Raw genomic sequence first — 12,061 nt, 5'->3', positions numbered from 1 at the left:
CGCGGGAAAGGCCCTACAAACAAGAAAGCTCATTCCCGTCAGATAAAGCCTTTCCGATCTGCAAGCGCCTTGTACCTGTAAGGCACTCGGAGAAGTGCCCTGGGGCCAATTCCAGTTCATTTATTTTGCATGCAAGATGCACCTGTTTGGATGCCAGTTGCAGCCCCAGGACAATCAGCCCTGAGAGAGAAGCCCCCTTAGCCGGAAAGAGAGGATAGTCTGGCTTTCCTTGGGGGGGGGCGGCGGTTTCCCCCCATGGAGCATGTATCACAGCAGGAAGCCTATCAAGCACTAGCTAATCCAATTTCTGCAGCAATTCAAGTAGCAGATATTTATTTCCACAGTCACATTACAATTTAATTGGCATGCCACTGAACAATGATATCAGCTGTGACTATCATCTCTAAACGTTAGACAGTGCTTTTATCTGGATCAGCATGTTCCTGTGCATTATGAATGACCACCAGCAACATGGCAGCAGCAAAGCAGGCACTGTCAGGCATGCACCCAATAACAAATTCTTTACAAATTATGTATTAGAGTTGTTTTTTTCTCTGCTTCCCTCAGTTCCAAATAAAGCTGGATAAAACCTCTGATCAACCATCTAGCAATAATGTTTTAGTGTTTTGAATATAAGAACACAGAGCTACATCCTGATCTGCTAAATAATCCAGAAGAAAACAGGATACACATCAAATACTAAGCGACTGCTGAATTAAGAGAATGGGAGAGCATTGTTATCAACAGAGCATGACACAAAGAGACAGTTTGTAAAAGGACATAATGAGTACATTATGGGCACATTAATCACCAACCAGTATGTGATTCTTGATGCAACATCAAGGCCCACTGCAGCAGGTACAGCTTGTTCAGTCCCTCTTTGGCAGAACTCCAAGTAATAAGGAGTTCAGAATATGATTCTGACAGACATGTTGATGGGAGATGCAAGTGTTTGACCCTCCTCCCCTCAGGTCAAGTTGGGCTTGATAAAAATACAATAAATTCAAGGGTAAGACACGCTATGATATTAATTAGCTTTGGGTTTAGTCCATGTGTCTCATGATTCATTTTTTATTCTATTTTCAGCCTCACTTCGTGTGTATTGTTAGACTTTCCCATGCTGATGATCTTTCCACTTCATATACCAATACCCCAGAAAATTATCAGAACCTGTTCACAAGTTTCATTTATGGGCTGATTTCACCCTATGCTTGTCATACACACGTTTCCTTCAATTTGATCTCTCTCTCTCTCTCTGACACTAGGAATTTGAATGGGAGGAGAAATGTTTTCATGGCTTTAAAATATTTTAAAGCTTTTTAGTGGAGTACAAGAGATGTTTAACCAATGCCCTGTCATATTTTGAATCAAGATGCCACCATTTTGCCAGTGCATGAGAATCAGAAGGTGAAACTGATTAAAACAGAATTGAAATGGAGTTGGTTCTTTGCATTATACAAAGAGACAATTAAAAAAATAAACAGCATAAATCTTAATTTAAAAGTGTTTTAATTTAGTACAATCTAAGATGTTGGCAGTAATAGAGATAGGGAGGAACTGTTGTTCAGATATGAAATTTGTGTGACAGTGGCCCTTAAACTGCATATGTTACACAGTGTAACCCTTAAACTGTGTCTGTTACACAGTTTACCTGCTGTGTGATTACACAGCATCAGGAAATGAACCCTACTGGTTAGCCAAAAAATTATAAAATATCACTACATTGGTAAATGCCACAGACAGACTATTTCAGGCTTTCCTGGTCCCTGAATTAGCACATGATCTATTTTAAGCTAGCCCACTCAGAAGGTATACTTCACCATCTAGGATCTAGCATTAATTTATTATGAGAATTCTTTCACAGACTATTCCTATCAAGTTACATACATTATCAAATAAATTATTAATGAGAATGATCTCAAAGGAATTTTGTAGAAATAGTGTGTTTTAAAAGAGGGTTTCTCCTTCACTTTTTAATTTAAATATTATGTAAAACCCTTTTGTTATTAACACATAAAAATAAGTAAATACAGTATATGGTGGACTAGTTAAGGGTGGCATTATAGTGACTGCTATCAACATAGATCAGTGCAGTCACTTGTGATTACAAGTCTGTCCTGAGGAAAGCCGTGGTAAATCAAGATACATGCTGCCTGGGAAACAAGAGCAGGAAGTTAGCACAACCCCAGACTTCCCCCAAATCCCCAAAAATGGCTGCAGGCACAAGATTAGTATTATTTAGTTCAGGGTGGCAAAGATGTACCCCTCAGGCCAAATCCACCCCATAAAGCTTTTTCATCTCACCCCTAGGCTGCCCCTGAGTTTCAGAGTAGCCCCAAATGCCATTGAACCCACTATACAGGTTCTGGGATGCACACCGCACTTGAAGTCTCTTCTCGCCAGTCTGAGACCCGTGCTGCACATGGCATCAGTCTAGGCTGGTTCAAGACTACACTGCCCATGGGGGCTGATTTCACCCTGTGCTTCACCCCTCCAGCTGGTCTGGGACCAATACTACATGTTTCCTGAGCTGACTGGAGCAGGTGCTGCATGCACCTTGGGTCCCAGTCTGGTCACAGGAGTGCTGCATGTGCTGGATCTGGGACCAGATGAGTTTGACTCCTAATTTAGTTAATTTACTGTAAGTTATTCTAGCAGGATTTGCCCTCATGTTGATAAGTACTATACAAGACATGGTTCTGTCCCTAACAGCTTATAACTCCTTTTATCACCTGAGCAGTCTTCACTAATTATGCTTCTAAGGATCCTTAGCCATAAGATAGGACTGCAGTCTCCCAGTGAAATTTTCAGGGGAAGATAGTACCGGAAATACTGCTTGCCTTCCTGGTGATGCTGGAGATGGTGATCCCTTGTGGCTCAGGGAAGAGCACTGTATATTTCCTTTTGTCAGTGAGAGCTCTCACTCCACCCCGCTTTCATGGAGAGTAGTAACAACTAAACATTAAGATTGAGATTTGATAAGCATTCAAGTGCTGCAGCAAATGCTCCATGAAATTCCGTTACTTTTCTGGGTAAAGGATGCATTGGGCAACATTGAAGCAAAATTCTCAGTGATTTGTTTGATGTTTGTCTCAGTCACATAATGGAGTTTTTTAAATCTTCACTTATGTATCAGGTATGCACATCTGCCACTTGATGGTAATGATCATCCGCTGCTTCCACGGGATACAGAGACACCAGTAGGCTCAGCTGTAGGGCCGGTACCAAGAGTTCTAGTTCTTAATTTCACATCCGCTCATTACTTCCACCATATTTCTGCTGTAGTCATATTAGATGGCATTAATATTTGAGCCATGATCCAAAAAGGTCAATAAGTCTTGAGATGAACTAGAGGTATATATTCATGTTCCTGATAAATTTGAGATGTAGGGTTAGCCAAAATTTTGCTATTCTCTGAAAAGGGTGACATTTCTTAATGGAAAGAGGGGGCTAGGTGCAAGCATTTGCAACCATGGAAGAGGAGTTGATTTTAACATTCAAGTAACAAAATGCAGAATAGCATTACACTGGGTATTGATAAGAGACATATTCATGCTAAGGCTAACCACGATGTTCAAAGACGATAATATTATAACCTGAGCCAGTACTATCTAACTAGTGGTTGTAACTGTAGCTCAACTGTCTAATATGCTGTTGATGGTTACAACTTCTACTGAGTCTGACTTGAGAGGAGAGGTGTTAGCAGCCCTCATGTTGTTGCGTACCTGGAAGATTTGGGATGTCTTCTAAGTAGCATGAGTCTGGCTAAATACTGGGTTCAGTGTCATGGTTGACATTCTGTTGCCCTTCTACTCACCTCTGAGTTTGTCCATAGTAAACAGCATGTAGGCAAATACTTTGCTAGGTTTAGTGTCTGGGAACTGTTTATGCCCATAATGTGTGGTCTTGATGTTTAAGCAAAATGTAGTATGTTGGGAAGTGTTAAGTTTAGTTGCTAATAGCAAATGCAAGTTGTAGTTATACCATCTAGAAGTCTACTTAAGTTTTCATGTCACATATAGCATGTGAACCTTGGGAGGAAATATAGGAAATATATGCTAGATAAACCATGAGTGTGGGGGTGGATATTAGAGAGCATTGAGGTCTGCTGCCAATGTGTTTCATCTTCTCTATAAGACTTCTTATTTGAAATGTAACTGAAGTATATGCTTTGCTGTCAGAGATAGCCAGACAGATAAGGAGATAAGAGCTTGAGTGCAGACTGTCCCAGGGGGATGCAAACAAGGACACTAGAAACCCCTCCCGCGGCAAGACCTGACCCTATAAGAAAAGCCCCGAAGCCAGGGCGAACTTACCTGTTTGAAACTAGGAAGAGACGGGCGAGCCGCACCAGGACGGAGCACCCATGCAGTTTGTGAGCCACGTTTATTTCTGGTTAAAAGTGGCACGGGCGGATGACATCATCTCAGGACGCCACCTGGCCAAAATAAAAGCCAGGGGCAAGAAGACCACGGTGGAAGCACTGCAGAGAGCAGGCGGCAAAAGTGCTTCTTACGCCGGGCATGGACGGTGCTGGTGACCATCAAGGGACACTGGAACAGACCCATTGGACGGGTCCACAGTGAGGGGAAGGAGCGAGGATGGCATTGAGGGACTGCAGGAGCCACAGATGCTGAGCCAGTGAGTGGGGACAGGCCAAGGCCCTACCCCCTTGTCCTTTCTGTTAATTTCTTCCTTTTCTTTTACTTTCATGGATTGCCCAGAGGGACCCCGAGACAGAGCTATGGGCAGTGCTCTGGGGTTAGGAGTGGCCAGGATAGCATGGCAGGGAGCCAAGCCATAATAAAAGACCTGGCTGAAGAGTAGGGGTGATTTAGTGTCCCAAAAAGACATAGGGCTGGGAGAGGTCATCTGGAGCCCAGCTGATGAGAAGAGGACAGGAGTTGACATTGGAGGGCAAGCCATCAAGTGGCTGTCCTAGAAGCTGGTGCATGGATGGTGTTTAGGGAAGGTGGAGCCCCACGAATACCTGCTGGGTAGTGTGACCGATCCATGAGGGACCACAGGAGGGGACCTCACCACTGAAAGAAAGATCAAAGTCATGGCAGGTGAGTTTCTGGGTTTCCCTCGAGGAGAAGGTGGGCCCTTTTTGAGACCGCAGGAACAAACGCAGCAGCCAATCATGGGCACACGCTCCAAGGCGGCATGAGAGTGCCTCCTTAAGACCAGGCCGACACACAAACAGTAAAAAGTTGGGTTGTAGAGTGTCTCTTACTTCTTTTAGTAATGGTCTCCCCACATCTGTACCTGAAAACAGAAAACAATGTATTTCTTCCTGATGGTTTACATAATATTGATGTTCTTTCTCACCCCAAGAAATGCTTGCTTTTGAAGGAGAACCACTGCATCTTAACATACCTAGATATGGCCTTATTATAAACTAAAAGCCACCCCAAATATGGTATTTCCATCCATAATTTTTAATATTAAACCATATCACCAATGGTTTATGACTTTGCAACAAATAATATTTATAAGCAGCCTATCAGCTATGGCTTCTCCAAGTTGACTATAATCTACCTACCAAGAGACCTTTGTCATCAGAATAGTGACTGGGGCTGCTCATTAACTGACGAAGCAACTTGTTAGTGTAATATCTTCATGTACTTTTCAACACAAAACAAAAAGAGATTTTTTTTGCTCTGTATGATGGTGAAAAGACCCATAAATATGCTGTTAAGGTGCCCCAGGACATCCCTCTGCAGTTGCTCTTAAAATCTTAGTCTCCTGTGTGCTGGAGGGCAATAGCTGGAGACAACCCTTTGCTAGTGCATTTTTGGGATTTAAATATGTAACAGGAGATCAGGGCATGCTTAGAAACATCCCGGCCAACGCACATTGCCACTCCAGTATAGACATGCCCTAAGAGTACCTGGATTCTGATAGACAGCTACGATGACCCAAGACTGTGGAAAAATACGAATTTTGAACATGCAAGTCAGAAAACATGGAGTTTTTAAAAGGTATCTTGGAGATAATGTGCAAGAACAACATTGGAAACCTAAAGTTACTACAAATGGCATTATTGACCACCTATTATGTCACTTTAAAATCATAGTAAGCTTCATCATAAAGACAGAAATGATTAAATTCTTTCACAAAACATTCATAAAGTATACCTTCCTTCATACTAACTGAAACTATTCTGGGTCTAAGGGCTGATGCTGCTCTTTCAGTTAAAAGGGGTGGGAAAGCAGTTGTGTGGATGGTATTCCTTGTCTTCGTAAGACATCTAAACCCAAAAGGTAAGACATGCTGGCAACACTTTTTACTACGGATTCTGGCACATTGCAATTTTTTGGAGAAAATCAGAATTAATTGTCATACTTAAGCCAGATCAACTAGCCATCAATGCAGCAAACTATCACCAATTGACCTTTTTACTTTGAGAAAGAATACCCCACAGAGCAGGCAGGTTCCATACTAGGATGGAGTTGTGATTAAGTGCTTATAATACATCAAAGTGGGCTTTCAAAAGAAATTAAAGACTGAGGCAGCTTTTATGGATTTGGCATCTGCCTTTGATACTGTTTCGCATAAAGGACTCCTGCTGATCATATCAAACATATTGTAGTGTACCCAGACAATTCAACCTATTAAGAAACTGCTCACCAGCAGTTGATTTTGAATTAATTTTAGCAATCAGATGAACAAAGCATGAACCTTGCCTAATGGGGTTCTACATGGTTCAGGTCTAGTGCTGCCCTTTTTTAACAGGCATATAAGCTGTATGGACCCACTGCAGTAAGTCATAAATCTGCCTACATGGATGATCTGGCACTAACACTACAAGCTTTCACACTGAAAGAAATAGAAACCTCTCTCAACTAAGATCTGAAAAGGATTGAGAAATGCTTTCAGCACTGGCGTTTAAAATTTAATCCTGCCAAGACATTAGTGCCAGCATTTTACCTCAGCAATCTGGAAGCTGAGCTAGAAACAGGATTTGATGATTACCGGCAAACCAAATGCATGTTATTTTGGTGTAACTCTCGATAGAAACCAGTGAAAAGCTCACTGAATACAATTATTTTTGTCCTTAGAAATGTAACTAGAGGTGGATGAGTGGGGTACCATCCTCAGGTACCGATTTCAAAGGGACACCAAAACAGCAGCCCCCAGGGAGCCCATGCCACCACTGCTGCTGCCTGCACTTTGTTTGGAGAGCTAATTCCAGGGCAACAGTAGCCTGAGCTACAGGCCCCAATATGAGGAGGTAAGCACTCAGCACTGGCTGTGCCCCACCCCCAGCTAGGCTCTCTGGTGCTCCACAGCCCTTTTCCCCTGAGGGTATCAAAATTCCTAGTTATGTCTCCGTTTCGCCAGCTTGCTTCACGTGCATTTAATGAGGACAGGATCCCCACCTTTTTCTATAGTTTACAATGTATAGGAACACTGGCTGCTTGTACACACCACAGGGGTTTAATCCAGTCTAGTTCTCCCTAAATTGAAACGGTAGGTTTTTAAAAACACCACTTCAATTTAGGGAGAATTAAACCAAACTAACCCCCCGTGGCATGTACACAAGGGTGGGAGCCTGATCCTTACCTGACTCTTTGGTGATGGGGGTGAGGGGGACAAGCTGCCGGCAGGCTGAGTGGTCCCTAAGTTGTGCATGGGCCCCGCAGACAACACCCGCCCGCTGGCACCCATCCTAGGCAGGCCTGGGGGGTGCTGCAGCTGCGGAGGGAAGCACTGGCCCCCCATACACAGGAAGGCAGGCAGGCTCTGAGGAGGAAAACAAAAAAAGAGATCAGGCTCTCTCCTTTTTTTTTTCCCTTCAGTGGAGCCTGCCCGCGCGGGCTACCCCTGACCTACGTGGGGCCCGCCAAGCCCTGAGCAAATAGGTTTCCAGCGCTGCATGTACTGTTGCACTTTGTTAGGTAGCAAACTAAAATACCTCAGAGGTGTTTTATCTTGCTACATACTAAAATCATTTAAAGCAGAATACATCACCAAGTGTGCAAACAGCAATGCCATTAAAGCAGAATACACTGCTGAATGTGAAAATAGGAACGCCATTAAAGCAGTGCAAAAGGGCATTTAGGTCACTTTAAAGACCAATTTTGTGGAGTGTACAAAGGCCCAGAGTCTACATTTTATTAATAATACAGGCATAGACATTTATCATATACAATGTCTGTGCAAAATAGACTCCCTGAGCGTGTCCACACATGCAGGCATGTGTACTTGCAGCAGCTCAAATAGGAGCAACACAAATTTGTGCTGGATATTTTTGCCTCAGCACACATGCCTGGACATTCACTTTGGTGTGGGGCAACTAGTGCCACTTGGGGCATAACTGACCCTGCCCAGCTCCTCCCAGATCTGCAGCGTGGGAGAGTGCTGGTGCTGAACCAGCTGGTCCTGTTCATGCTCTGGCACCACTTACATACAGACCTTGCTTGTGCCCCCTGAGGTCCTGGCACAGACAGCACTGGATCGCTGTGGAAGTCCTAAGCCTCTCCTGCATTCTCTCTCACCCTGGGAGGGTGGCCAGTGCCTGGTTTGCCTGTATAGCCAGGTCCTGATGTTCTGCCTTCAGGCCCTACAGTGTTGGTAGCCATGCAGCATGGGGCCACCTGGGTTGCACCTCCCTCTGCCACTTCTGGGGGCTCTGATATGCCTGTCAGCTCCTCAGCCTGTGGGGTTTCTCCCTGCAGGACCTGTGAGGGCTTCCAGACTTTTACCAGGACCTCCTCTGGGCCTCGAGGCTGGCCTCTGCCTCCAGGCTCCCTGCAACACTCATCCAGGGCACTGACCTGCTCATTGAACCCCTCCTCTGGAAACCCCAGCTGGAGGTGCCAACAGCAGAGGCACCCTGGTTGCAACAGAGGTTGATCTTGGCTGGTGTCACCTCTATTGGAGACCTTCTGAACTATGATAGGCAGGAGTGAGTGGACCCCACTGCACTGGCCCGGCACATGTGTCTACCCATGACACCTGTGACCTGCTGTCTGATCTAGGAGGTGAAATCTGCCCTACCTCCTGACGCCCTTGCCTTTGTTGACCAGGTTGTGCATGGTGACTCTCCCTGCCACCCCCCATGGGAGTTTGTTGTGGGGCTGGCGCCTCGCCCAGCCTCATGGCGCTCCCTGCTCCAGCACCTGAACTGGCTGGAGGACAACAGACTGCTTTTCCATCATCCATTGCTGCCACCTCTACATGTTTATGGGTCACATGATCCATCATGCTACCCTCACGTCTCGCCCAAACAGCAAGTCCTGTTCGATGAGGGTGTGGCTGGGGCACCCCAATGACTGAGTCTGTACTCCACCCTCATCCTACAAACACTCGAGACCTCAGCTGGTGCCCCTCGCCACTGACGTGCGTGTGGCAAGCTTCGTGGACACCTGGTGCCCCTTCTATGGGCAGAGGGAGACCCTGGCGCACATGACCCTCAAGTATGCCAGGCTGCAGCCCCTCTACTTCCAGCCCCATAACCTCCTCCTGAAATTGTGGTTGAACTTCACCCCCCACCTTTCTGTTTTTGGTCACCCCATCTGCGGCCCCATCAAGTCCCAGGACCTCCTGGTCAACCTCCTCCTGGACCTGGCCAAGTGGGCCCTGTACTTGACCAGGAAGGAGGCTCTGGCTGGGAAGGTGCCCAGAGACTGTGGGGCCACTTTCCTCTCACTTGCTGTGCATGCTTCCGGGTGGAGCACCAGTGGGCGGCATCCACCGGCTCCTTGGATGCCTTTGAGGACTGGTAGGTGTGGCCCAGGGGGCTCTGCTTGGTGTCCCCCTCCAGAGCACTTACTTTCGCATGTTCACCCTTTGCCCCCATGTCACTCCTATCCTGTTTTTTTTTTCCTTAGATGTCCCATGAAATCAGTTTTTCCATTCATCCATTAGCCCCCATATACTGGGGGCTGCTAGTTTACTGAGTAGACCTTAGAGCCCATCACAATTTTGAATAGATAAATAGACAAGAGCTTCTGAGGCCTGGTATCTGGGGACGTTAACCCTTGTGTCAGCTGGTCTATTGAGGCAGCCCTAACCTGGAGTGGCCCCTGCACCCTCTACCCACTGCTGCTGTCTGGCTGTGACCTGCTGCATACCTGCAACAGCATCTGCCTCTGTGGACCTGCAGCCCCATGCCTGCCAGACCTGGATAGCATGCCCCTGGTCTGCTATCTGAGCACCTGTTGCCCTGAAGATGTGCTCCTTGCAGTGGCCTATTTTGAACTGTCAAAGCATGTCCTCTTGAAAATTCTCTGATAAGAAACCCACATTCTCTCATTAAAATACCCCAAATAGTGTTCTACTATTAAAATGAAACCCCAGTATATATAGAGAGACCAGTTGGGCAATGTTTTATTGATATATTTACAAGTTTAAAGCAAGTTGGAAGCCTGCCAGTGCCTCTGTCATCATAATAAAATAAAGTCTAAATATCTATACACTTTGGCATTTACTTTAGGGTTTTTTTGTCATAGAAAAAGCAGAGCTGCCCCTACCCTTTTTGCTCACCAGAATGTGTGACGCTGAGCAGCACTGATATGCCAGTCCTCTGCCCCACCCTTGCCTCTCACTCTCAACCCACAGCCACCCCCTGCTTGCCCCAGTCCCCTCACTCCTGACCCCAAGCCCCTGCCTGACCCCACTAACTCCCTCCCAGTGCAGCTCTGTCCCAGCACTAGGACATGAGTCCAGCTGCTGTCTCACCCACTGCTTTGTGGCTCTGAGCAGTGCCAGCCTGTGCTGTTCTGCTTCCTGCCTCATTCTGGGAAGTCCTTAACTGGAAATCAGGGACTGAGCTGGGCCCTTTCCTCCTAGGCCTCCCTCCCAGGGAGCAGGAGGTCTCTAAGCCTGGCTCTGATGGCCTCTCCTACCCAGAGCACTCCGCCACCCCCAAACCCCATCTCTCTCTGACACACCCCTACTGCCACCTCCCCGCAGCCTATCACACCTCCCAAGTGGCTCCTGGGTCTGGGAGCACCCCCCCACCCCCAGGCTGGGGCCACATGTCCCAGCACTGGTATGGGCAAGGCTGCAGCATGGCAGTTGTGCCTGCAGCCTGAGCTCCCGCCAGCAGGTCCTTTCCCATCCCACATGGCTAGCTGGGTATGCAGGGTGTGAGATTTGTCAGGGTAGTTTGTAGCTGCCCAAACTAACCAGGAGTTGAATGGAACTTGTGGGCAGAGTGCCTTAGACAAGAAAAGCTAGTAGATGTATGAACATAACCAGGACAAGAGCGCTTTAAAAGCAACCTCTCAAGTTCACATTTCTTGTTTACTTTAGTGAAGTTGACTGATCTAAGAACTAACTGGTACCTTGACTTACTGCCAGCTTGATCACAAAACCCTTTAAAAACCTTGAGACTATGCAGAACGCCATCCTTCTGACCCTCACATATTGAATCCCATCAAAAGCTAAAGCAGCAGGGCCCTACTCTAATTTCCACCATGGGTGTAAATTAGTTGATTGATAACCTGTTATAATAGCCTACTGCCATGCAATCTCTTACTACATTTACTTCTTTGCCCCAAATTGCTTTCCCTGTTGCTATTAGCAACCAAGGAAAGACAGTTTTCACAGGGCTCATGTTGACATAGTGAATTATTTCCACTCACACAGTCAAACAGGTTGAATTGGAAACAGTTTAGTTCTGTAATTAAGACACAAATGTTGTATAAGGTGCCTTTCCAGTTGTATACGTGAATGATGCATGCTTTATCAACATTAGATTGCAAAATAATGATAAACATGCATTTTGAAGCATTTCAAGGCTGAAAATTTTGTGTCAAATTCAAAAAGATTTTTCTGTATTTTTTTATGTTTGTCATTAGTACCTCCGATTATTAAAATTAAAGGTAATTTTAAAAGGAATGTGTTTTTTCCACGTATGCAGCTGGATTATTTTTTGCATTTCACTTGACCATGAAAAAGGTTTAGTTTCACATTCTTATGTGCCAGCAAAATTATGCCAAGTGTAAATTCTAAAAATAATAGGAATGTATTAATTCCAGTGAAAAAGATCTACTTTTTAATAATTGTTTATAAACAATTGACCTTGAGTCAACTGACATTTCTTTAC

The sequence above is a fragment of the Crocodylus porosus genome, unplaced genomic scaffold, assembly GCF_001723895.1.
Source record: "Crocodylus porosus isolate Cpor-Errol unplaced genomic scaffold, CroPor_comp1, whole genome shotgun sequence".
Classification (NCBI taxonomy): Eukaryota; Metazoa; Chordata; order Crocodylia; family Crocodylidae; genus Crocodylus; species Crocodylus porosus.
Note: the sequence above shows the minus strand (reverse complement) of the source record.